Genomic DNA, 25,493 nt, shown 5'->3' on the forward strand with positions numbered 1-25,493 from the left:
TTGTTATTGTTGTAGATGGACCCAATGCTTTTTATTTTTATGTAGTGCTGAGGATTGAACCTAGTTCCTTACATGTGCTAGGCAGGTGCTCTGCCATTGAGCTGCACATTCTTAAACAATTATAGTTTTACCCAGCTAGTGAAATTAATATTCCTCTCTTACTCTGTCCATCCAAAATCTCTGCTGCTTTATAATTAATCTATTCTGAAGAATAAACAAATATTACAATGCATTTGGAACATTCTGGTAAGTCTACAATTATATGGCTGTCACAAGCCACATGTAAAAACTGTTGTTCTTTTTGAACAGATTTTTTGATAAGTTTTTTAAGCCTGAGTTTCTCAAACTGAAGACAATTTGAAAAAGTAAACCATACACACACAAAAAAATTGGTCTATTCCAATTAGAATCCAAATAAGGCACACATGTTGCGTATAGCGAGTTCTGTTATTGTGAGCCAGAGAAGGCCCCTCTCTGGCCTGGGTATGATTATTCAAGTCCTGTACAAGGCTCTGTGTTGTGGGTTGTTGTGGCTGCTTCCTGATTTGCGCACCACACCTGGTGCTGTGTTGTGCTTAGTTTATTTCATTAAGAAGGTTTGTCTGTTTTAGATTTGCCCAACAACTCCACATTCCCTTTGTCCCCCAGCTCCTAGCAATCACCTGTGTGTCTATGAATTTGACTACTGTGGGAGCTCAAATGGAGTATTAGTTCGGGCCTACTTTACTTAGTTTCCATTCAAGGTTTGTGTCAGAATTTCCTTTAAGGTTGTGTGATGTTCCAGAGCATGTATATGCTGAGCCTTATTCACCTATTCATGCATGGTTAGGTATTTAGGTTATTTACCTCTGGCTGCTGTAAATAATGATGTTATCCTGTGGACTGGGAGCCAGGAACAGTGGAGCCTACTTGTAATACCAGCAACTCAGGAGGCTGAAGCACTAGGATTCCAAGTTCGAGGCCTGCCTTACCAACTTAGGCCATAAGCAATCTAATGAGACCCTTGTATCCAGCTCCCACCATTGCCCTGCAAAAAAATAAAATGAAATGAAATTTTAAAAGGACTTAGTATATAGTTTAATGATAGAGAAATCCTGGGTTCAATCTTCAGTGTGTATATTCCTCCCCCCCAAAAAAATTATACTGCAATAAACGTGTACAAATGGACAATGTACAAATATTTGAGTCCCTGCTTTTCTTCTTCTGGGCATATACACAGAAGCAGAATTGATGGCTTTTACAGTAACTATTGTTTTTAACAGTATCTATATTTACCTGCACATGATAATTATATGTAGTGGTGTGATGCATCATTCCATATTTGTATATGCACATAACATTATGATTAATCTCATCCCCCAGTACCTTCCCTGTCCTCCCTTCTCCATGCTCTTGCTTGTTCCACTGAGCTACCTTCCATTATTACTAATTATTATATGATGATAATTATATAATTATATGTAATATGATTATATAATAATTATAATTATATAATAATTACACTAATTATTATATGATAAGGAGGTGAGGGGTATATGATGATTACATAGAAAAGTGGGGTTTATTGTGACATATGCACATGGGCATTGCATAATTTGGTCAGTTTTGCTCCCTGGTACTTACCCATGCCTCCCCCTTCCCCTCCTGTTTCCTTTCCTCTATTGGTGCTCCCTTATATTTTAGTGAGATCTTTTAATAATTCTTTCTCTCTAGCTTCCACCTGACAGAAAACATACAGGCATGTGCACCATGCCCAATTTCCCTGGCCTTTTTGTTTTATTTTGAGGCAGGGTCTTGCTAAATTTCCCAGACTGGCCTCAGACTTGTGATCCTCTTGCCTCAGCCTCCCACATAGCTGGAATTATAGGGGTGTGTCATGGCACCCAGCTATTTGTTTTAAGATGGGGGTCTCTGTTGCCCAGGTTTTTCTGGAACCTGTGGGCTCAAATATTCATCCCACCTCAACCTCCCTAGCATCTGGGATCACAGGCACGAAGGGCTACATACCTAGTTAATTCCTACTACTTTTGATAATTTACCCTGATCTCCATTCCATGAACAACTGAACCCCTGTAAGGTGGTGTGTTTTTTTGCTTTGTTTTGTTTTGTTTTGGTTGTGTGGGGATGGAACCAGGGCTGAGTGCATGCTACGCAAGCACTCTACCAATTTAACTATTTCCCCAGCCCAAGGATATGATTTTTGAACAGCTTGGGGATTGTTGGTAGTGGTGAACTGTACTGATAAGACCTGAGTACCCACCAGGCCACAGACAGGAAGAGGGTGGCACACATCTCTGCTGTCAATCAAGCCAGTTGTTCTGTGCTTTTCCTCCCTTGTGCCTGTTAGCTGCCAATTCAGGAACAGAGTGGCCTGTTGCTGAGGTCAGGCACTTGCACGATACAGTGTATAATTATTGAAACCAAAGAGGAGCGGCTGAGGCTGTGGTTCAGTGGTAGAGCACTTGCCTAGCATGTGTGAGGTACTTGGTTTGATTCTGAGCATCACATATAAATAAATAAAGTTCTATCAACAAATAAGAATATATATATGTATATTCAATTTAACTGAGGCTCCTTAAGCAAAGATGGGTCCTGCAGGAGGTGGGAAGAGGGGAGTGGTTTACTTCTGCATTAATATTTTAATATTTGTACTCTGGAAAAATAATATTCTTCATTGACTTGACAGTTAATTTTAATTTTTATTTTTTTAAATTTATTTTTGGTGCTCTGGGTTGAACTCAAGGGCACAGAACCTCTAAGCCATATCACTATCCTTTTTTCTTTTTGACATTTAATTTTTAGTGGTAGGTGGACACAATATCTTTATTTTTTTCATGGTGCTGAGGATCAAAGTCAGTGCCTCACACATGCTAATCTAGTGCTCTAACTGAGCCACAACCCCAACCCCCTATCCCTTTATAATGGCCTTGAACTTATGAGCGTCCTGCTTCAGCTTCCTAAGTGGCTGAGATTTGAGGTTGACACCACCACATACAGTTTGTCAGCTGATTTTTGAGGAATGGTCCTAATGTTACCAATCTCTGTAATTAGAAAGACTTCTCTTCCTTGCTTTTGTGCAGGATTCCATCCAGGTTGGTATGGTACCTTGTTAAAAAAATGTTTGTTTTAGTTAATTTGTTTGCTCGTTATGCAGAATGTGAACTGAAAAACTAATACTATGGGAAATCAACTAGTTCCATTATTTTTAGTTATCAGCTGTCAGGCTCATCTGTTTTTCTTCTGTGCTGGGGAATGAACCCAGAGCCTTGCATATGCTACACATGTACTGTGCCACTGAGCTACATCCCCCCCCATATATATATATATATATATATATATTTTTTTTTTTTTTTTTTTTTTGAGACAGGATCTTGTGAAATGGCTCAGTTTGACCTTAAACTTGTAATCTTCAAGTTCCTGAGGAGCCTCAAGTTCCCCAGCTTCCTAATTAACTGAAATTATAGTATATAGCACCACACACAGCGTGTCAATGGGTTTTAATGATCATGCACAAATTGTGAATACTGGCTTTTCTCATTCTAGTGTTCATATACCCATCTCATTATTTGTCCTCTACTAATTTTTATGGAGTACACATAGTTAATTATTATTATTAACTCATATTACTGAGTTTCTCAGTGAAATTTATTGGTAAATAATTTTTCATTTCTCTATATTTCAGATGAGAGTTTTTTTTAAGGATTTTAGATTTCTGGAGCCTAACCAGTGTGCAAGAACTAAAATTACTCTTCAAAAGGGAAATCAATACGATCTGGACAATATAGACACCCTGTCAACTGTACAGTCAAAAATGTCTAGATTTGCAAAGGAAGAGGAACAAACCACCTGTGTCAAGAGAAATCAGCTAAGAGGTACTGATGAGGAGATACCTCGGATGTTAGATTTCAAGTACAAAGATTATATATCAACAACTATTGTTGAGAAATTTAAGATCTTCATGGAAATGCAGGACCTGATGTTTTTTGAGATGAGGGAAACCCTGAAAAATGACATAAAGGAAATGCTAGTAAAAAGTAAGATATCTGAAACAAAAGATAAAGACCATGGTGGTATCAGGGAAAAGTGGCAGGAAGTCAGAGATTTCACTTCACAAAAAACAGAGTTTGTGGAACAAGAAAAAAAAAATTCTAAATTCACTGAATATACTGAAAACTTATCTTTTAGAAAAGAGGAAATAGATGAGCTGAGTTGTAAATGGGACAAAGCCAAGATGTCCACTAGCAATCAAGGGAAGGAATTACCCCAGAATGAGCCCCAAAGTTACCAAGCCATTGGAGGGATGGCAGAAGCCTCAGATGACAAATGTAGAAATGGCAGTCACCACATACAACTGCCCAACAAAGAGAAGAGAAAGCATAGGGAGGGTGGAGCAGTAAAAGCAATGGAAGAAGAAAACCTGCAGAGCCTCAGTAACAAAGAGAAGGCCATCAATCATCTAAGAGGTACTGATGAGGAGATACCTCAGATGTTAGATTTCAAGTACAAACATTATATATCAACTACTATTGTGGAGAAATTTAAGGTCTTGTTGCAAATGCAGGACCTGATGTTCTTTGAGATGAGGGAAACTCTGAAAAATGACCTAAAGGAAATGCTAGTAAAAAGTGAGATATCTGAAACAAAAGATAAAGAGCACTGTGGTAGCAGGGAAGTGTGGCAGGAAGAGAAAGATTTAGGGTTACAGAGTTTCAGTAACAAAGAGAAGACCATCAAAGCATCAAGAGAAGAAGAAACTCTGATGGATGAAGGAGCCGTGCTCACCCTGGCTGCAGACCCTCTGGCATCAACCACCTTGGAAGTCAGTAAGCAGTGGGGCAACATCTTCAACATTTTGAGAGAAAATGGCTTTTGCCCTGAGTTTCAGTGTGAGGTCAAATTAGCATTTAAATATGATGATGAGATGAAGACATTTTCAGACCTGCAAAGCTTACAACAATTTACCAGCCAAAAACCTGTCTTAGAAGAATTACTGAACCTTGTGCTCCGACAGAAGGAAGAACCAAATCTAGGAGGAGGATATGGGCTCCCCGTAAAAGGGGTAAGTATATTAATATGTCAAGTTATGTGCAAAGCAGAAGTAGTAGTTGGTGCAGTTATTCTGGAGAAAATTAGTTTTGTGGGGTTTTTTTGTTTTTGTTTTTTTGGTGCTGGGCTCTGAACCCAGGGCCTTGCACAGGCGAGGTTAGCACTCTACCAACTGAGCTGTATCCCCAGCCTGGAAAATCAGTATTTATGAAACAATCTCATTAAAGAAAAAGCATGACATTAAAAATGATTACATTGACATTTCTTTAAAATTTTTATTTACATTTACTTATTTGGGGTGATGAGAACTGAGCCCAGGGGTACTTTACCACCAAACTACATCCCACCAGTGTTTTTGTCTTTAAGTTTTTAAATTCTTTTGTGTGTGTGTGTGTGGTGCTGAGGATCAAATCCAGTGTCTCACACCTGCCAGGTGAGTGCTCCACAACTGAGCCACATCCTCAGCCCTTTTTTGTATTTTATTTAGAGGCAGCTTCTCCATGAGTTTCTTAGGCCTCAGCTTTTGCTGAGGCTGGTTTTGAACTTACATTCTCCTGCCTCACTCTCATGATCCTCTAGGATTATAGGCAAGCACCACTGTGCCTGGTTACAAGGACTTATTGCAATAAACAGACAAGTGATGAAAATAGTCATTTAGAGTCTGTTATGTACAAAGCATCAAGGGATAGGAATGTAGAAGAACCAAGGTAGGCATAAAGACATCATGAAAATTTGTTGAACTACTAAAGTAGCTATGAGTGTGTTGGAATAATCATACAGACATTTGCCTTGCTTGGGGACTAGGCCTTCATAAACACGTAATTACTACAAGGCCCTGGGTTTGATTCTCAGCACCAAAACAAACAAACAAAAAAAAAAAAAAAAACAAAGAAGAAGAAATATTGAAGCAGTTCTCCCAGTTCATTGTCAAAGTGGTAGTCATATTAAATTTAGAGAGTGAAGTGAAAATTTTTAATTTTGTAACAGACATACAATTTACCAAACTTTTCTTTTGACTTTCAGGGTAATGATGTAGTAAATTCAAAACATGAAGCTGGAGGAATAGTAAATGATGGCTTGCATTTCGTATTCACCAAAGAGGTAAAAGTATCTAGGCTAGAACTGAAGAACTTAGAGACTCAGGAGGAAGAGTTTTAAGAGTGGAAGAATAAAGGAATCCCTACCTTTGAGGTGACAGGAGAAGACTCAGAGACCCACAAGGAAGACGTATTTTATGTGAGGGCAGAAGAGGAAGAAGGGGCCTGTGATGTGGAAGAGGAGGGACAAGAGGAAATGGAAGAAGTGGAGACCTCTGGGGAAGAGGAGGAGGAGTGGTGGGAGGAGGAGGAGTGGTGGGAGGAGGAGGAGTGGTGGGAGGAGGAGGAGGGCGAAGATGACTCAATATTATGTGAGAAAAGGCACTCAACCTGTCGCCTTGTTCCTGCGACAAGTGTGGTGGGTAAGATGGGAGCTGATGAAGAGATTATGGTGTTCAGTAAGGTACAAAATTCTGAGAAGGAGGAGGAAGAGGAAGTAGGAGGGTTTTCTATGCTGAAGACTCTTCAAACACAAGCATCCAATGAGGCAGACCTAATCCAGGAAACAGAAACAAACTACAGAACAACTGTGATGGGTGTCCTCAGAGAGATGGGAGAAGAGATTGGAAAAATTAAAAAATGCCTTACAGATATCCTGGAAATTAAGAATTCAATAGATGATCTGAGGAGTAGAATAGATATCCTTGAAGAAAGACTTTGCAATCTAGATGATAAAACGCTACAATTCTCTAGGGATATCATGCACGTTGTGGCCAATAAGATAATAAATTAATGCTAAAGGAGAGGGAGGAGAATCCCAGAAAAAGAGTGAAGAGAATGAAGCAGAGGACATACTTCAGGAAGTAATTGAAGAAGATTTTACAGAGATTTGGGATTGTAGTCTTGGGATAGCGAGGGCTCACTGAATCCCCAGTGTGATTGATAAAAACAGACTGACTCTGAGACACATCTTGGTGAAGTTTTTGAATTGTAGTGATAAAGAGAGAGTCCTAAAAGCTTCTAGAGAGAAAAAAGTTAACACCTAAGAAAGGCTTTCACCCTAGAATCCTGTATCCAGCCAAATTTGCATTTGATTTCCAGGGTCAAACAAAGATATTTTTTGATATGGAAGAATTTAGGAAGTCTATTTCTCATGTACCCACTTTGAAAGAATTATTGGAGAAAACAACATAGGTGGCTGCAACTAACTCTCCTCACCCCAACATAGATCTAGAAAACTGACAAACACAACATCATGTCTGTCCAGAAGAGTAAGAGCTAACTGGGGATGAGGCGAAAGGAGTAGTCTTACCCAGATGTTAGGAAGGTTAAAGGGCATATTTTAAAAATTTGGTAGTCATTGTAGTTTGCCTAGTGTGAAGAATCTATATTATTGAGCCGGGAGGAAGGAATCTGTCCATGGAACAGATGGGTAAAGTAATAGGAATTTACAGGTGTAAGGTGGCAGGGTAAAGTAGAGAAGAAAAAAAATGAAAGTGCTGAATGTATAGGGAAGGATATTTCATAATCTTATCATGTATCAGTGAATCTGCTTTTTCCATTTGAATATATTCATTTTGCTATTAAAAGTTTTACCTTTTCCAACGTACTTTGTCCTTACTGTATGTAGTTGAATAGTTTTTGAATTTTACTGCCTAACTCCATACAGATGAACTCTCTTCCCTGTGTTTTCAATACTTGTGCTTTTATTTTTTGCAGTACTGGTGGTTGAAGCCAGGATCTTGTCCATGGGGGAAACCCCTCTAGCATTGAGTTGCACCCCACTCATGATGCAGATCTTAGAAAATGAGAAACCACAGAGGTTACAGCCTTTGGACATTAATGAACAAGGGCAAGACTTGGCAGCTTCAGTACAACAGGCTTTAGGTGCCAGGCCAAAAACATGCTACAATTGTGAACAAACATTTTAAAAGGAATTGCCCCATAGGAGGAGGGTTTAACAAAACTAGGTATCAAAGGAGTAGAATACCGGGTATTTGCCCATGATGCCATAGAGGGAGACATTGGGCTAATGAATGCCTCAGTCTGGCTGTGCACAATTCACGAGCCATTGTCAAACAGAAACTTTATTTTTAGAACACATGCCCTACCAGAGGAGCTCTTCAGTAATTCCCTCAGAGCCCAACTGCCACCACTGGGTTCTGGTGAGCCTCTCAACCCCCCACTCCTCCTGCTCTTGAGGCCATTGGCTGGGTCACATGGGCGGAGCCAAAAGAGTCCCACAATGAGCAGCTCCGTGTTCTGAAAGGGCAGGGAAACAGCCCAATGAGCATCACCGCAGAGGAGCCAATCAGCTGGCAGCTGGAAGTTTGCTGGTGCCACAGTGAGCCAATCAGCTGGAAGTTTGCTGGGGCAGCGGTGAGCCAATCAGCTGGAAGTTTGCTGGGGCCCCTTAGGCTGTTGCTCTCAACATTGAAGCATTTCCCCAGCCCTTTTAAAAAAGAATTTGGGACAGTGTGTTGCTAAATTGCTTAGAGTCTCGCTCAATTGCTGAGACTGGCCTCACTAGAGATCCTGGTGCCTAAGCCTCTGGAGTTACTGGGATTACAGGTATTCACCAAGAAGCATGGCTCATAATGTATTGTGGTTTTTTTGTTTGTTTCATTCTATTTTGGTATTGGGGATAAAACTTCAGGGCGCTTCACCACCGAGCCATATCTCCACCCTTTTTAATATTTTATTTAGAGACAGGGTCCCTTAGGGCCTCCCTAAATTGCTGAGGCTGACCTGGAACTCATGATCCTTGGTCCTCAGAGTCCTGATTCGATGGGATATCAGATGTGCACTACCTCCCCTGACTGTTTTTTTTTTTTTTTAAACTTCTTCAAATAGGTGAATTTTCTTTTGTGAGGTGTGGGTTTGGGTGGGGATTGTTGTTGTTGTTGTTGTTGTTGTTGTTTTACACTTCTGAAATTTTCTAGTGGCAGTTAGTGACTTTCTTTGGGGTAGCAGCTATGGGCTCAACCGCATCATCTGTTGACCTTCTGGGACAGCATGCCCACTAGAGATGACCTTTTGAAACTTGACTACTTTTCAAGGTATTTTGGAACCTATGTTCAAAAGACTAGAGAATCCTGAGCAAAATGGGAACATGCAGATACTGGGCTTGGAGACATCAAGGAGGCAGAAGGCACCATATGGAAAATTCTTAGAGGAGGGGAAAAGGAGCCTCACAGTCTAGCAGGAGGGAGTGACCCACTTGGGATTGGTGGGTGTTTGGAAGTGGGGAAGCTGGGCCAGACCACACTGGAGAGTGAATCCAAGGCTGGAGTTCAGAGAACTTCTGTAGGCAGCGGGGAGCTTTTGGTGGGTCTATTGAGGGCAGGATGCCATGAGCTGAGAGGGGTTCAGCAGATGCAGTGGAAAGCTGGATGGTGGACACTCCTGCCAGGTCAGTTCTCAAAGTCAGGGTATGCTGGAACTCAGGAGCACTTTGGAAGAGTCCTAGGTACAGATGTTGTTGGGATGAAAGTATTTGGAGAGGCTCTGGGTCCTAAAGGAAATGAGCTAAGAGAAGAAAAGAGAATGAAAACTTTTCAATGGGTAGGAGGAGAGAGGATCTGAGATGGAGCTCTGGGGGAGGAGAGCCAGGGAGAGCAGCATGGCAGAAGCCCAGGAGAGAGCAACACTAAGCTCAGGAAGTCACTGCATTAGCACTGCACATGGTGGAGGAGGGACAAAACAGAGGAAGAGAGAATGGGAGAGACTGTTCCTGGTAGAGGGCTCCCTCATTCTGGCACCAAACTTGGAAGAATGTTTAGGAGCAAATTGGAAGCACTGATAGGAAGCAGGTTCTAGAAAGAAGGGTTTCTTACTGTTGTTGGGGGGTCAGACTTTTCCTTGTCTGGCTGGGTAGCACATTCTTGTGGAAGATATTGACTAGAGCTTTTTTTTTTTTTTTTTTTTTTTTGGTGATGCTGGGGCTTGAACCCAGGGCCTTCCACTGTACCAACTGAGCTCCAGCCTCTGGTGCCTTTTAAAAAAAATTTTGTCAAAGAGAAGTCCACTAGATGAAGAAACCTAAACTAAGTAGTATTTCCTTCATATTAGAGACTTGCTTCAAGTTTCCTATAAATAGAGGTCTCTCTAAATATTGGGAATATTTGATTGTGGATTGTGAATATGTTGAACTTTTCCATGCAAATGATGTCTAACAAATGCCTGTGGGCTCTCAATAAATGTTTGTCCCACAACCTTCCACTCCAAGTACTTTTTAGGTCAATCAGGCTCAGTGTTCCACCCTAGGGAGGTAGGTTATTCCTGATTAGAAAGGAGATCAAGTCTGCTCCTGGAGCCACACATGTCTGCTTCCAGGTCCAGGCTGTGTACTTCCAGCCTGGCTTGACCTTTCCAGGCACACCAGCATTTACCTCTGCTAAGCCTGCTCTCTTCATTGTCTCTCTCTCTCTCTCTCTTTTTTTTTTTTTTTGTATCAGGGATTGAACCCACGGGCACTTGTTCACTGAGCCATATTTCCATTCCTTTTTAATATTTTATTGAGAGACAGGGTCTCACCAAGTTGCTTAGGGCCTTGCTAAGTTGCTGAGGCTGGTTTTGAACTTGTGATCCTCCTGCCTCAGCTTCCAGGATTATAGGCATGCTCCAGGATGCCTGGTTCACTTTGTCTGTCTGCAACTGAGTAATCACTTTGGAAGCTACAGGAGAGTCCTCTTGCTTCCAGACTGCACATAGACCAGGAGGCATGTGGAAAAGGTCACTGTGTCGTCCAATGTGACTTGTCCTCCAACAAACACTCATACAAACCATGCTGGATTCTAGTAGATAAAAGTCTGTCCAGATCTTGAACAACTTTCCTAGTCCATGATGGAACATGAATTCAAAGGGCATCACCGTGTTGTGTGGTGTGAGGGATCAGTTTCTGGTTTTCAGGATTATTTTTACTGTCTTGATGAGTGACTGAAAGGTGTCCAGGTCGAGTACCCTGAATAGACATGCTTGGCTATTCTGATGCTTATCTGAAATTCTTAGAATTAAAAATATGGGGGATTGTTTCAGATTTTGGAATAATAACATACACCTGATGTGTTTGGGATGGGAACCAAACCTAAACATGAAATTTTAATTTGTGTATATGAGTGTACGTGTGGGGGTCATCTGAAGATTGAACCCAGGGATGCTTTAACAGTGAGCTCAATTCCCAGCTATTTTTATTTTGAGATATGGTCTCATTAAATTGCCAAGTTTGCCTTGACCTTGTGATCCTCCTTCTTCAACCTTCTGAGTAGCTGGGATTACAGAAGTGTGCCACATTGCCTGTTAAAATTCATTAATGTTTCCTAAACACCTTATACCCATACATCCAAGGGAATTTTATGCAATATTTTTAATGATTTTATGCATGAATCCAAGTTTCATGGTATGGAATTTTCTACTTGTAGCATCATGTCAGAACTCAAAATGTTTCCAACTTTGGACCATTTTGGGCTTTAGATTTTTAGATTCAGGATGCTCAATTTGCATTATTTCAGGAAAACTTTACCATGGAAGATAAAAATTGCAAATAACTATAATTTATTTTAGGAATTTTCCAAAAAAAAGTAAGCAAATGTCAATTTGTTTGATTCTTCAACAGAATGCATCTAACAACCATTTATTTCTCTAGACTCTTTGAATCTCACAGCTCAAAAACATTATCCTTGCTGTATTCACCAGTTTTGAACTATTATATCATGATTTTTTTCTTTTTGTCTTTTTCACTGTACCTGGAAATTGAACTTGGGTCTTTGGGAATGCCCACAATGACACCCCATACCTTTTAATATTTTATTTAGAGAAGGGTCTCTTTAAGTTGCCCAGCCTGGCCTCAACCTATGATCCTCCTGCCTCAGCTTCCCAAGTAGTCGGGGTCACTGGCATGCTCCATGTCTCACTATTAGACTTTCTTAATCCTAATCATGCCCAATCCTCATGAGATCAGGTTCCAAAGCCTTTTGTATATCACAACTTTCCCCCAGTGAGAAGCTACTAGCTATCTCATTGAGACAAAAATGAATTGACCTGTGTCTTATCAATATCCTGTTCTGGTGGCACTTTAAGAAGCCATCATTCAACAGTCTCAGCCTCTCTCCAGGTTCTGGAATCCATTCTAACTAAGAAAGATGGGGTCTAGGTTAGAGGAACTCTGGTCACATGGTAAGGTTTTACTCTTATGTTCAATATAAGTGGTCCTAGGAAATCCAGCCTGGACCTACACATTAATGAGGTTTATTCCTGTCTGCTCTGTATGAGTTCAAGAGCTAGGTAATGCGAGTTAAGAGGAGAAAAAACATGAACTCTCCATGCCTGCTTTTCCTCCAGAGTTTAGTGATGGAGACACATCTAGGCACATAAAATATGATCCATCACACCCAAGGAAGTTATGTGGAGAACAGCTTCTCAAATTGCATTAAGAACAAATGCTAGCCAGGTACCTTGGCACATGCCTGTAGTCCCAGCACATGGGAGACTGAGGCAGGAGGATCACAAATTCAAAGTCAATCATCAATCTCAGCAATTTAGGAAGCCCCTGAGCAACTTAGTGAGACCCTGTCTCAAAATAAAAAATAAAAAGGACTGGGGATGTGGGGCTGGGGTTATAGCTGAGTTGGCAGAGTGCTTACCTTGCATGCACAAGGGCGTGGGTTCAATCCCAGCATGGGAAAGAAAGAAAGAAAGAAAGAGAGAGAGAGAGAGAGAACAGGAAAGGAAAGGAAGGAAGGAAGGAAGGAAGGAAGGAAGGAGAGAGAAAGAGAGAGAAAGAGAGAAAGAAAAGGAAAGAAAGGAAAGGAAAGGAAGGAAGGGAGGGAGGGAGGGAGGGAGCAAGGAAGGAAGGAAGGAAGGAAGAGGGCTGGGTATATGTTTAAGTGCCCCTAGCAACCTGGGAGTCTGAGGCAGGAGAATTGCACATTTCAGGCCAGTCTGGGCAACTTAGCAGGAACCCATCTCAAAATTAAAAATAAAATGGGCTGGGAATGTAGTTCATTTGTGAAGCTCCTGGGTTCAATCTCTATCTACTACCACATATTCAAAGAAAAAAGAAAATGCTTCCCCTCAAAATGTGTGGCTGACCAACACTTTTATCAGTACCATTTTATGAGTTTTCTTGGACCGCCATGTCAAATTACCACACATTGTGTGGCTTAAAGCCACAAAGTTTACTTTCATAATTCTAGTTATTTGTTTCCAGTAGCTTCTGGCTCCAGGTTTCCCCTGCATGGTGGCTGCTTCGTTCCAATACTGCCTCTATCCTCAGATGGCCTCTAAGTGGGGTCCCCTTTGTTAAGCTGTTGATGTTGGTTTGGGACATGCTGCATTTGACCTTCCTGTGGGCTAGTCAGAGGGAAGTGTCCATGGAAGTTAGGCTGAACAGGAGAGGTGTGGTAGATTCATGGCTGTTCATCCAGGTGTGAATGTGTATACATTTCTTATATCTAATACAATGTAAGTGCTATGTAAATAGTTGTTTTACTGTATTGTGGAGGGACTCATGCAAAGAAAAACAGCCTGTATGTGTTTAATACACATGAAATACATCTTTCAGTTCACAGTTGGTTGAATCCACAGATGTGAAGCCCTTAGATGTGGAGGGCTGGTGGACTCAGGGTAGTCAAGCTGCTAAGCGCATGGCCAGGTCTAGGGGAAGGGAAAGCTCTCGGCAGAGCTCTGCCCAGAGCCAAGCACTGTGCTGAGTGCTCTAGCTAATTAAATGCTTGCCAGAACAGAGGAGGAACTGCCATTCCAGTTTTTAGATCAAGAACCTGAATGGCCAAGTGGCCCACTGGGATCCAACCACTGAGACATCTGAGTAGACACCAGGCCTTGGTTGGCTTCCGCAGGCTGCATACCCAGGGGGAGCATGGGAAAGACACTCACCTAGGGCAGTTACTGAAGGCAAGGGAGGTATTCATTGGAGCCTTCATGGAGCAAGGATTGCCCTGGTCACATCAGGAAGTAGTCTCTCACCACTGCTCTGCTCTGAGCATCTGCTCCAGTCTTTCCATCTGAAGAGTTCCTTGTGGCCCTCAGCCCACATGGCTGACACTGGCACAAGTAGCTTCTGAGATCCACATGTTACAACCTGGACAGCAGAAGGGGGCTGAAGCCCTCTTCTAAATCCCAGCTCCTAAGTTCCTGATTGGCACAGGTAGTGTGTGGTACCTGTATTTTGGGGGCCAGAGGCCACGTTAGCTCTCTTACAGGAACATGGCAGCTTACTGGTGCAGTCCTGAGATGAGGGATGGGTCTAGGAAGGGAGGTTTCCAGGCCAGGGGTACTTGGTAGGTAGTCCAGGAGGCAGCTACTCCATAAGCTTATTCTTTGCTCTTGATCTGATGCCCACTCCTAGTTCCTTCTTGCTCCTACCTTCAATTTGTCTTGACGTCTACTCATGCAAATTCAGCTTCTGTCCTCATGTCTCTTGCAGTCTGTAGTTGCATTCTCTGATAATACTCCACCGCTATTGCCTGAAATTCTACATGTTTTTGTATTCGAAATGCTCAGATAATTCAATGGCTTTGCATCGATTTCCACACCACATCATTTCAAACTCACTGATTGGTTTAGGACTGGCTACTTTAGGGGACCCAGTTTGTATTCAGGCATCTTCCAGGTGACCCCCTTCTACAGGTATTTGGGCTGAGTGCTTCCACATTGAGCATGAATAGGGGCTGGTACCAGGAGGCAGCCACTGTACCTAGCTTTGCCATGATGCTCCTTCCAAAAGGCTTCCTAAGCTTTTCAATGCTGAAGTCCACTTATGGTATAAAATTAGATCCTTGAGATTGCCACAGGGTGCTGAGGACATTTGTCCAACTCAACAGAGATCCAAATGTACTCTGTCTTAAACAAGTTAGAATATTATTCCTTGCTCAAATATCAAATAGGGAATGAGTAGTCCAGAGCAGATTGGATGGGGACGAGGCTGCTTCTGACTCACTGTTCCATCATCCCTCAGGTGTGGGCCTCATCATCATGGATCAAACTCTTTGGCTACCACTTTCCAGCCAGTGGGAGTTGGAAAATGAATCCCCTTCACTTTCAATGCTGGAGACAGAGTTTGCACCCTTTGCCTTGCTAATAGCTCATTAGCCAGAACTTAGTTGCTTGGCCACACCAGCAAGAGGGGCTAGGAAATGGAGTCTGACTCTGGGTGGTTATGTGCCCAGCTAAAATTTGGGAGTTGTGTTACTTAGGAGGAAGAGAACCTAGATATGATGGACAATGGTACCACCATTCTCCTATCACCCATTTCTGATGCCTTTCCACCATTCAGTATGTCACCCTATCTCGGCATGTCCCAGTTACTGATTCCTTTCCTGCAGGGCTCTGTCTTCATCCCCACACTATTCAGAAATTTTTCATTGGCTCTCACTGCCCATAGCAATTTGCTTTTTTTTTTTTTTTCCTGTACTGGACTTGAGCTCAAGACTACCCTACTACAAATCTACACCTCCAACCCTTTTTCTTTCTTTCTTTTTTTTTTTTCATTCCAGGAATTGTACCCATAAGGTTTCACCACTGAGCCCTGTTCCCAGCCCTTTTTACTTTTTGAGACAGGATCTCACTAAGTTGCCTAGGGCCTTGCTAAGTTGCTGAGGTTGGCTTTGAACTTGAGTCACTGGGATTACAGACACACCACCATGCCTGGCCTTTTTCAATTTTTGTTTTGAGACAGGATCTCACTACCTTGCTGAGATGGGTCTCAAACTTGCTAACCTCCTGCCTCAATCTCCGGAGTTTCTGGGATATAGCTATGAACCACTGTGACTGGCAGGGGGGTACATAGGATTTCTGAATCTTTGAAGTTAGCAAATTTTGCACAGATGTGCATTTTTCTGAGAGCTTCCATTCTCCAAGTGGTCTGTGAAGCAGACTTCTGGAGTTCTAGGCTCAAGTCCTAATTCTTAAGATTAACACGTGACACATCTCCCCACTTCACCCCCAAATCTCATCTCTGTGCACTTCTCCCATACAACTAGAGTCATCCTGAAGTTCTCTCCTTGCTCACCAGGCCACACCTTTTCACGTGCCCAGTGCAGGGTCTGCTGCTCTGTCCCCAGTGCTCTAGCTAGCTCCCACCCACCCTTATGGCTTCGTCCAAAGCCACCTCCTCTGGGAGCTTTCCTGACTCCCTCTGGCAGCCAGTTCCCACAGCACTGTGCAGTCCTACTCCCCTGTGAACCGGGAGGAGGTGTGGAACTTTGAAGAAGAGGGGTCTAGTGGGTGGTCTTTAGGTCAATAGGGGATGTGCCATAGAAAGGAAGTGAGGTATTTCTAGGGGGATCCTGGTTAGTTCTTTTATGAGGGGCTGTCAGAAAAGCTGGAGCTCAGACCATCCAGCTCTCCAGCTTCCTGTTTTGAGATGTGATTCTTCCTCTTCCATGAGCTCCTATCATCTGTCCTAGGTCCCTTGCCAAAGCCTCGGCCATGAGGATTAGACTTACAGCCTTCAAAACTGTAAGCAAAATAAACCTCTTTTTCTTCATAAGTAGGCTGTCTCAGGTATGTTGTTATAGAAATTAAAAAAATGAACTAATGTAGACCTGCACTGCGAGTTCCCAAGAATCAATAGCAGAGAAATGCACAGAAATTTTGAGACAGAAGAATGAGAGGCAGCACTTTTAATATACAAACAGTAAGGACAGGCCAGAGCCCTGCTACCTGAACTTTGGATGTAGCCCAGTAGCCTCAGCATCCTCTGGAAATTGGTCAGAAATGCAGACTCTCAGTCCCCACCCCAGACTTACTTCTTTCTAACAAGGTCCCAGAGGATTTATATGCACATTAAAATTTGCAAAGCATGAGGACAGAGAATGTATAATTGTAGTTTTTTTGTTCTAACAACATGTTTTGTGGTCAAAATAAATCCATTTAAAGCACTTTTCCCCCTCATTATTTGCCCCAACCTCTTCACCTCTGAGCAGCATCAACAAGCATGAATGCTCTTGCTCTGAGACTTGGCATCTCTTGAATCACAATAGCATAAAGAAGTTTTCCACACCATTTCTGAGGATAGCCTTTATGGGTTATAAACTGGATTCCAAAACTTCCATCAGCAGTTTGTTGTGCAGCACCTCCAGGAGGTAGGTTGTAGGATGATTTCTGCTTTGATGATGAAACCGGGGTCCCAGGAAGCTTTGTGACTCACCCAATGAGTGCCATGCAAGTTAGCATTCCAGCCATAAGAAAAACTCATGCTTTTGCGTTTTCAGCAGGAGGCTCACCAACCTGGATGTCTCTTTTCTTTTTATATAAAGGGGAGTTTTGTGGGGGTTTTTTTTGGCATAAGAGATGTTCAGAAAGAACAATTCATAGATAATCTATGTGAGCTACTGAATATGTACCATGCATGTGTGGGGCTAGAGAACAGGGAATTCTCAAGAAGGAATTGTCCAGTGGAGAGAGGTCAGTGCGGGGAGGGCCCTGCCCTGTGCACCCACTCCTGCTGCAGCTATGGCTCAAGGGCTTTTCAGCTAGGAGCCCTGACACCTCAGAGCAGATGCTTGCTCACAGGAACAGCACTGGGGATTACTGTGAGGCTATGGATGAACGTGGTGGCTTCTGAATGACAATAATCCATCTCCAGGATCTCACTTGGATTCGTTTCTTCTGTGGGCTGGGAATAGCTGATAGAACTGGACCCTGCCACTCTGTGATGCACATCATTGACTTGGACTTCCTGATTAATTCCATTTCTAGGGGCAGATTGGAGCCACTTGATGACTCAGAAATGGTCAAGAGTGTTATAGTTGGCAATGATGCCAATATGCTTCTTCCCACCTTGTCTGAATTCAAGATTCCTCTGTCAAGCCCCAAATGGGACTTGCTCATTTTCACCTGACTTCATGGTGATTTCCCAAAGGTCCTCTTGAGAATGATTCAATCCCTTGCCATCCTCTATAGACATGCATATTCAATGAGACATATATGTATATAGTTGATTATAAACAAAATGAGAGTGCATTTTAAAACTCCTTGTAAAAAGTATTGCTTTTCTAATGTGCGAATGTGCTCCTGCCTGCCTACCACACAGTGTTGCCAAGGCAGAGTCACAAGGAATTCAAGGCTGAAGATGTTTGGGATTTGGGTCAAAGCCAATGCACCTGTACTCTGCACCTTGCACCCCACTCTGAAACCCGTGTTGTTCTGGGGCTTGGCCTTAGGCATAAACTACAAAGCATCCTAATGAGCAGAATTACACAACAGGAATGTATGTGCATATGACATAGTTTCTTCTCTTGAGGGGCGACCCTCAGGCTGTGACCCTGTCCTCTCCCAGGGCAGGGAGGAGTGCAGAGAAGGAGCCTTTTCTTCCTGGCTGCTGGTTCCTCTGCAGCCTCTACAGCCAATGCAAGTAAGCCAGGTTACAGAAGCGGGATAGAGCAGTCAAGCGGAGGGAAGCCTAACCAATCACAGTTAGCCCAGTCACCCCAGTTACAGAAACAGAGCCCCATTACCCTAGTTACAGAAACAATACCCCATTGGGTAGTTCCATGTTCCTAAAGGTTTCTATAGCAAAAGGAAAAGAACATCTTGCTCCAGTCATGACTCTTCTACTTGGCATGGTTGTTTTACAGGATGAAGTCATAAAACAAAATGGAGTCACATTTGCTCCTACTATCACATTCCCCACTGGTTTTAGTAGGCTTGATGTCAATCTTGCACATCATTAGGCCTCAGTTTTTGTTTCATCCTTCTGTGTCTAAGGGACTATACTGGGCTCGCAAGACCATAAGTCTGACCCCATCTACATTCTTTTGTGTATATGGTTTAGGAGGGTTTTTAAGAGGCAGGGTCTTACAGTAATACCAATCAGGTGAAGGACTAGGAGACCAACTATGGCTGAAATGATGGTAGTCAACCAAGGGGACCATAAGAATAGGTTTTAGAACCAATTGTCTGAAATTTCCAGTGCTTCATCTCTTTTCTTTAAACTGTTTCTCACAAGCGCCAAACTGCTTTTTATTATCCCAGAATGGTTTTCAGAGAAACAAGTTTCTCCTGGAGCCATACAAAGTCCTCCTTGTTTCAGAAAGAGACCATCTAGACCTCATCTGTTTTGTAAGACTATTTCTGTCAGAGAGTCTAGTGAAACCTCTAGTTTGGAGATTGACCTTTCTAGTTTTCCTAAATGTATATTTATTTGATGGCTGAGGGACTTAAAATTTTTAGAGCTTGTGATAAGAGCTGTAGTTCCCAAAGCAGTAGATAGTTCCCCTCATCCCCAGCCAGGAGGGGAACTAAAATGGGGGTAGCCAGTCTATGTTGATAAATCAGTGGGCCCTGGCCTTTTAATAAGTCCAGGTGTTCTTTTCCCTTTACTCCACCAAAATAGTAGGTTACATAGTTCAGAGTTATTGACAGTTTGGAGATATAGGCAAGGAGTTCGAAGTGGGACCCGGGAAGCACAATTTTTGGTGAACAGGGAGTTGTCCCACTTATAAGTTGGGTTGTGGAAGCAAGTGTCTCTTTCTGGGAGATCACCCAGGGTAATCTTGGGAGTAGTTTCCCAGGTACATCTTCCTGAGCTAGACATATTGGCAAACATCTATGTTGATCATAATTTTTCCTCTTGTATTAGGGACCTCCAACTGCCATAAGGGAAAAGGGCGATTGACCGTTCTTGCTACTTCCAGCTGAAAGAGGGGCAATGTGCAGTGGGCAAGCAGTTTGGAGTCCCTTTTTAGAAACTGAGTGGGTCAAGGAGTCCATGTTAAAAATCTGGTTCAGGAAGAACAGGATGTAAAGTCACCTGGGGTGGGCACTTCTATGAGAGAAACAAAAAGACATGAGTGCTGAAGTAAGATTAATACAAAATAGCAGTTTTAGCATATGGAACCTGTCCATGAATATCATGAAAATGACAGAAATTAATAATTGTTTACCAGGAGGTGGAAGACCTGAGAAAATGTCCCAATAAAAAGGCCTAACAAAGCCTAATAAGCCACTTTTTTAGGAAACATAAATCTTTAACATTGTCAGAATTATCAGGAATGTAGACACAACATTTAGTTAAATTAGTTAATGTCATTTGGTTTTTGTAAAAATATCTTTTTGGCATGACCTCTGTGTTCAGTAAAGATCCCTTTGTTACTTAGGGCTAGATAATTATATTAATAAACATTGATTACATCTACCTGTGTTGGAAGTTAGGAAGATCTGTAGGCCTTGAACTGACAAAAAACTTCTGGCAGTTTTTTATTGATAGTTATCAGGCATTTTTGCCTAAGAATTTTTCTTTTGTTTCCTCCAGTCTTACTTATTTTGGGGATTCTAACACTAGGGTACATTTTATGTTACATTAAAATAACTGTTGTTTCTTTTTAAATGTCCAGGAATGGCTGTGCTTTGGTTTTAACTGTTTTTGCTAGGTGTTTAAGACCAAGCTGGTCAAACTGACCTTGTTTCTGTCTATTGGTAAGAGTCAGCTGAGTTTCCTTGGAGGACATTCTTGGGGAATGTGTGAGTAGCATTTTAGCTCTGTTAGTGTCATCTGCATTAGGATGGGTCAAGGTCTTGCTTCCCTTGGAAGCATCAGGCATGTCTCCTTTTTAAATGACCCTCCTCTTTTGCAGCATGTACACTCATTGGCTTTCTGTTCTCCATTGGTCTCATTAATCTCCCTTATCGGGAGTTTATGTGGCCCGGAGTTGCAAAGCTTTTTCCCCTGTCCTGGGTTCAGGCTGACTTAGAGGGCAAGAGCCAAATATTGGTTTCTTTGGCCCTTTATTTTAACCTTAATATTTAAATTTGGCCTTAAACATCCAGCAAGTCCGTTTTACCAGTTTTAACTTTAATCTTTATAACTTTACAGTTTATTTTAATGCTGAACATCTGCCTGAAGGCAGAAGATGACACCTTAGTATCTACTGTATGATCCAATCACTGTACACCAACAAGGCAGCTTGCAGATCCAGAGAGCCCATTAGATTTTGGCTATAAAAACTCTCTCTTGCAGGTCCTCCTCTCTTGCTCTCTCCTTTTTCTCTCACTTTCCCTGTCTCTCATTTACTTCTCTCTCTCTCTCTCTCTCTCTCTCTCTCTCTCTCTCTCTCTCTCTGTCTCACTCACTTTTTTCTCTCTCTCTTGCACTTTCTCTCTCTCTTGCACTTTCTCTCTCTCTCTCTCTCTCTCTCTCTCTCTCTCTCTTTGTGTGTTAATCAGACACTGTCACAGTAAAGGTCACTTGGTTGCTCTAAGTGTACTGGTCACTTTTTTAGTTATAATGAAAATACAAAGTAAAATTAACAATAGTAAAAACATATTTAGCTTGTATATAATTTTGAACCTTGGCTGAGTTATACATTGTATTTTTTATTTGAGATCACAGTAATCTTTTTAATAAATTAATCTTTGAATATAACTTTAAATTAACTGAAGTCTGGCCTACTTTGAAGTTATTTTGACATGCTGTAAGGTGGGAGGCAGAGCCTTATCTCAGGTAAGGCAGGGCACTTCACAATCTTAAGTAAAGTGTTTTAGTTCTAAAGCTGATCTTTGTCTCTCTTTTTAGATATCATTTTATAAAGTTTACATATATTGTTTTTTACTCTGTATAAATTTTAGCTAGCACAATATGACATATATTTGAAACATTAATTAAGGAAAGGCTGAGAGCCCTTAACATTTTTTTTTCTATGTGGAAAAGTGGCAAAATGTTTTATAATATTAATTTTTAAACAGATCAGGATTTTATTATCTTTTAAAATATCTTTACATTTTTATATCTTAGTGTAAAAGTTAACATAAGTTTTGGTTATAAAACATCAAATAATATAAATAAATGCCCAATAAAATCTATTAAATTACCATTACAGACAATTTTAGTTTGGAGAATACTCACTTGATAAAATGTTTCTTTAAACCTTTTACCTTAAAGACTTGTATACCTGAAAGATATGAACACATTTAATCTGTAAAGAAGAGTAATGTACCACACTTTTATTGATGTTTTTTATATTAACCAAGGTTAGCTTTTAAAGGAAAATCTAGACTCTGCAATGTAGGGCAATACTTTAAAATAACAGTTTCTGTTTAGCCACAGATGTAAAAACCTTAGTTTCTCCAAGATTACTTGTTCTAGGGGATCAAACTTAACAGACATAATGTAATTAATATTTTTAGAAGTTTTTGTCAATTTAACATATAAATATATCAGTACATTATTATTTGTCCTTAGGGAACAACCTTGAATAGTTTTAACTATTTGTGTTACATATATAACCAACTTAGTTACATATAAATATTTTAATATTTGTCTTTTATTTATACACCTTTATATTACTTAATTAGACCCTTTTGTTGTTTACTTAGATGTATTATAATTATACTTTATCACATAAAGACTTTTTACCTGGAAACGTTTTTTTAATTAAATATATTTTTATATTTAGAACTTTTAATAATTTTTAACCCATTGATCCTTTTTTTAACCTTGAAATAACCCTTATAAATTTCTGAATTTAGATAAATTAATTTCTTTTAATAATATGAAATTTTTGTTACTTACAGTACTTTAAGTAAAATACAGTTGAAACTTTTTGACTTCTTGTATGTAGAATTATATTGTTGGGACTTTGTAATTTAGAGTAACCTTGTTTTTATAATAACACAAAATAATTTTAAATTTCTTTTTTAGTTTACTAATTTATGAAAACACCAACATTGTTTAAATATTTTACCTTATGGAATTTAAGGAGTTAAAAGTACTTGATATTATATTTAACAGTATTTTAACTTTGTACCAATTAGATGTCTCTAATAAACAAATCCATGATTAATTTCATATATGTTTAGATGAAATTTGCATATCTTTTTTTAAAAACAAGGTATCACACAAGTGTATTGAATATTATTAGTAATCTTTTGTTGTTGTTGTTGTTGAATAAAAATCCTAGAGACAATGGATATCAGACACATTATAGACATTAACATTTTAACAGCTGTTTAACCATCTGGAAACAAAGCTGTGTATTAGTAACTTTAAAGATATTTGTACTTTTATCTATTTCCCCAATTTAAATTGAACCTTTTAAATTATATTAACCAAAAGTATTTGGATCCATTTTTTTAAATTTTAATTTATGAGCTCATATGTCAATTTTTTGTACCAAATATATGTAGACTTGGCAATACATATAGACAGTACATTGGTGCACCCACACAAAACAAACAGACAAACAAAAGCCTTGTAGCTTATTTTTAAAAACCTATTAGATTGAGAGTTAACCCTTGTAAATTGGCCTTAGAATAAAGCAGAGTGTAATCAGAAAAACATATTAACTTAGGCATATTGGATCAAAATTATGAGTTTAACAAATATAGAATTTTAAAAGTTTTCTGACCTTTTTCCTGAGGTGGTCCTGTTCATGAAAGCTGAAAAGAGTTGAGGGAACATAGACAAATGAAGGGGGTTTATTTTTCCCTGGAGGAACTTCCCAAAGACACAGCTTTATTGGTTTCCTTGGGAGAGTCCCTCGGGTTGGGGTCCTATTTTAAACTGGTTTTTCCGGTTTCTTGGATAGCCGCCACCAACTTACTTAGCCTGACATTGAAAAATCTTTAGACCATTTTTTAATAGTTGGGAGTTATTCATGCTTGTAAATACTGAGAGACAAAAGCCAAATTTCCTAGACAAAATTATGCTTTTTGTTATACACTTTAGGAATAATAATTTTATAAAACACTTTAGTTTTAATCTGTCCTCTATAGGAACTGACATGATTTACCCAGTTGGCCATCTGGCCCAGTTCCTAAATGAAGATAATCTCTAGAATGCCTTTTTCTTTTTACCTTTACCTTTTACTTTTGATAATTTTTTTTGTCCTGTTGGCAGCACTTTACATTTTAATGCAAGCTGTAGTGAGCACAGTTAAACCATTTTAACCATTGTTTTTCCATTACAAACAAACTGAGGTAGAAATTAACACAGAACACAAAGGGAACAAACAAAAACAAACCAACAGACAAAGTCCTGAAAAGTGTTAAGAAAACAAGTTAAAGGGGTCCAGGTAGAGATCTCTGTAGCACTTCCTTGTCTCTGATGTCGGTGGAGCGAAGGAGTCCTGGTGAAAGAAGAGTGGTTATGAGAACAAGAAAAGGGCCCCACGCACAACACTCAGACAGATAAACACAAGACAAATGGCTGGGGAACAGACACAGGACAAATGACAAACAGCAAGAAGATGCTGGAGAAACGACAAATAGCAGGGCAGACACAGGACAAGCAAAAATCACTGAGATCACCTAGAGAGACCTCTAATGGGGCAGAGACCCCGCAAACAGAACAAACAGCCAGTGAACTGACACTGGACAAATGACCAACAGCAGAAGACACTGGAGAAATGACAAACAGCAGAACAGACACAGGACAAGCAACAATCGCTGAGGTCACACAGGGAGGCCTCCAGTGGGACAGAGACCACATCTCATCCTGCCGCCAGACAGATGAGGCCTCCCAGGGAGGCCTCCAGTGGGCCCCAGATACAAACAGATGAGGTCTCACAGAGAGACCTCCAGGGAGACAGTGACAACATCTTGTCCTGTCGCGGGGAAGGTGTAAGCGACTGTGTCCAGTCTGACCTTTTTCCCCAGAAGAGTCCACTCACCAGAACTGACAGCCTGCAGGAGGCTTTTCAGAGCATCCTAGGATGGATTGGAGTTGTCCTTGGAGTGAGGCTGAGGAATGTCTCTCAGGAGCTCCCCTCTACTCCGGGGCCGAGGTCCAAAGGCCCGTTGTTGGAGGCAAATTTGGCGTGAGGGTAGGGAAGAAATGGATCCAGGGTGAGCCCCCAAATGTTATAGTTAAAGCTTGTCCCAGGGTTTCATAAACTGACTTCCAGACCACTCACGTATAATTGAATCAAGCCTTTATTGAAGCACACCGGTGGCGGCTGACCAGAACATAAAGCTGTTCCCCTGATCAGCCCCGAACAATTGTAAGGGCACTTCTTATAAGCCTGAAAACTACAAAAGGGATGTTCAGGGAGTCTAGCCAATGCAAGCAAGCCAGGTTACAGAAGCGGGACAGTGAAGTCAAGCAGAGGGAAGCCTAACCAATCACAGTTAGCCCAGTCACACCAGTTACAGAAACAGAGCCCCGTTACCCTAGTTACAGAAACAATACCCCATTGGGTAGTTCCGTGTTCTTAAAGGTTTCTATAGCAAAAGGAAAAGAACATCTTGCTCCAGTCATGACTCTTCTACTTGGCATGGTTGTTTTACAGGATGAAGTCATAAAACAAAATGGAGTCACATTCGCTCCTACTATCACACACCCAGTTTATATGATGTTTTTAAGGGTGTTTTTATAGCAAACAGTCCTGGAAGATAGAGGTGGTATCTTCTAAGACATTGCCCAATATAAGAGATAAAAGGATGAGACAGGAGGAT

The 25,493-nt window shown here is 40.9% G+C and overlaps 1 protein-coding gene and 1 long non-coding RNA gene across 2 annotated transcripts in view; both read right to left on the bottom strand.

Annotated features, from left to right (window-relative positions):
- Positions 1-25,493, bottom strand: part of LOC124096872 (KN motif and ankyrin repeat domain-containing protein 4-like) — a 293,293-nt gene that overhangs the window by 255,582 nt on the left and 12,218 nt on the right.
- Positions 16,709-23,573, bottom strand: LOC131424424 (uncharacterized). Its single transcript, XR_009227399.1, has 3 exons — positions 23,447-23,573; positions 21,946-21,991; positions 16,709-19,869 (listed from the first exon to the last, which is right to left on the bottom strand). It is a non-coding gene; the product is annotated as an uncharacterized LOC131424424 (long non-coding RNA).

Source organism: Marmota monax, unplaced genomic scaffold (genome assembly GCF_021218885.2).
Source record: "Marmota monax isolate L192 unplaced genomic scaffold, Marmota_monax_Labrador192_F-V1.1 WCK01_AAM20220418_F8-fsc00023, whole genome shotgun sequence".
Taxonomy (NCBI): Eukaryota; Metazoa; Chordata; class Mammalia; order Rodentia; family Sciuridae; genus Marmota; species Marmota monax.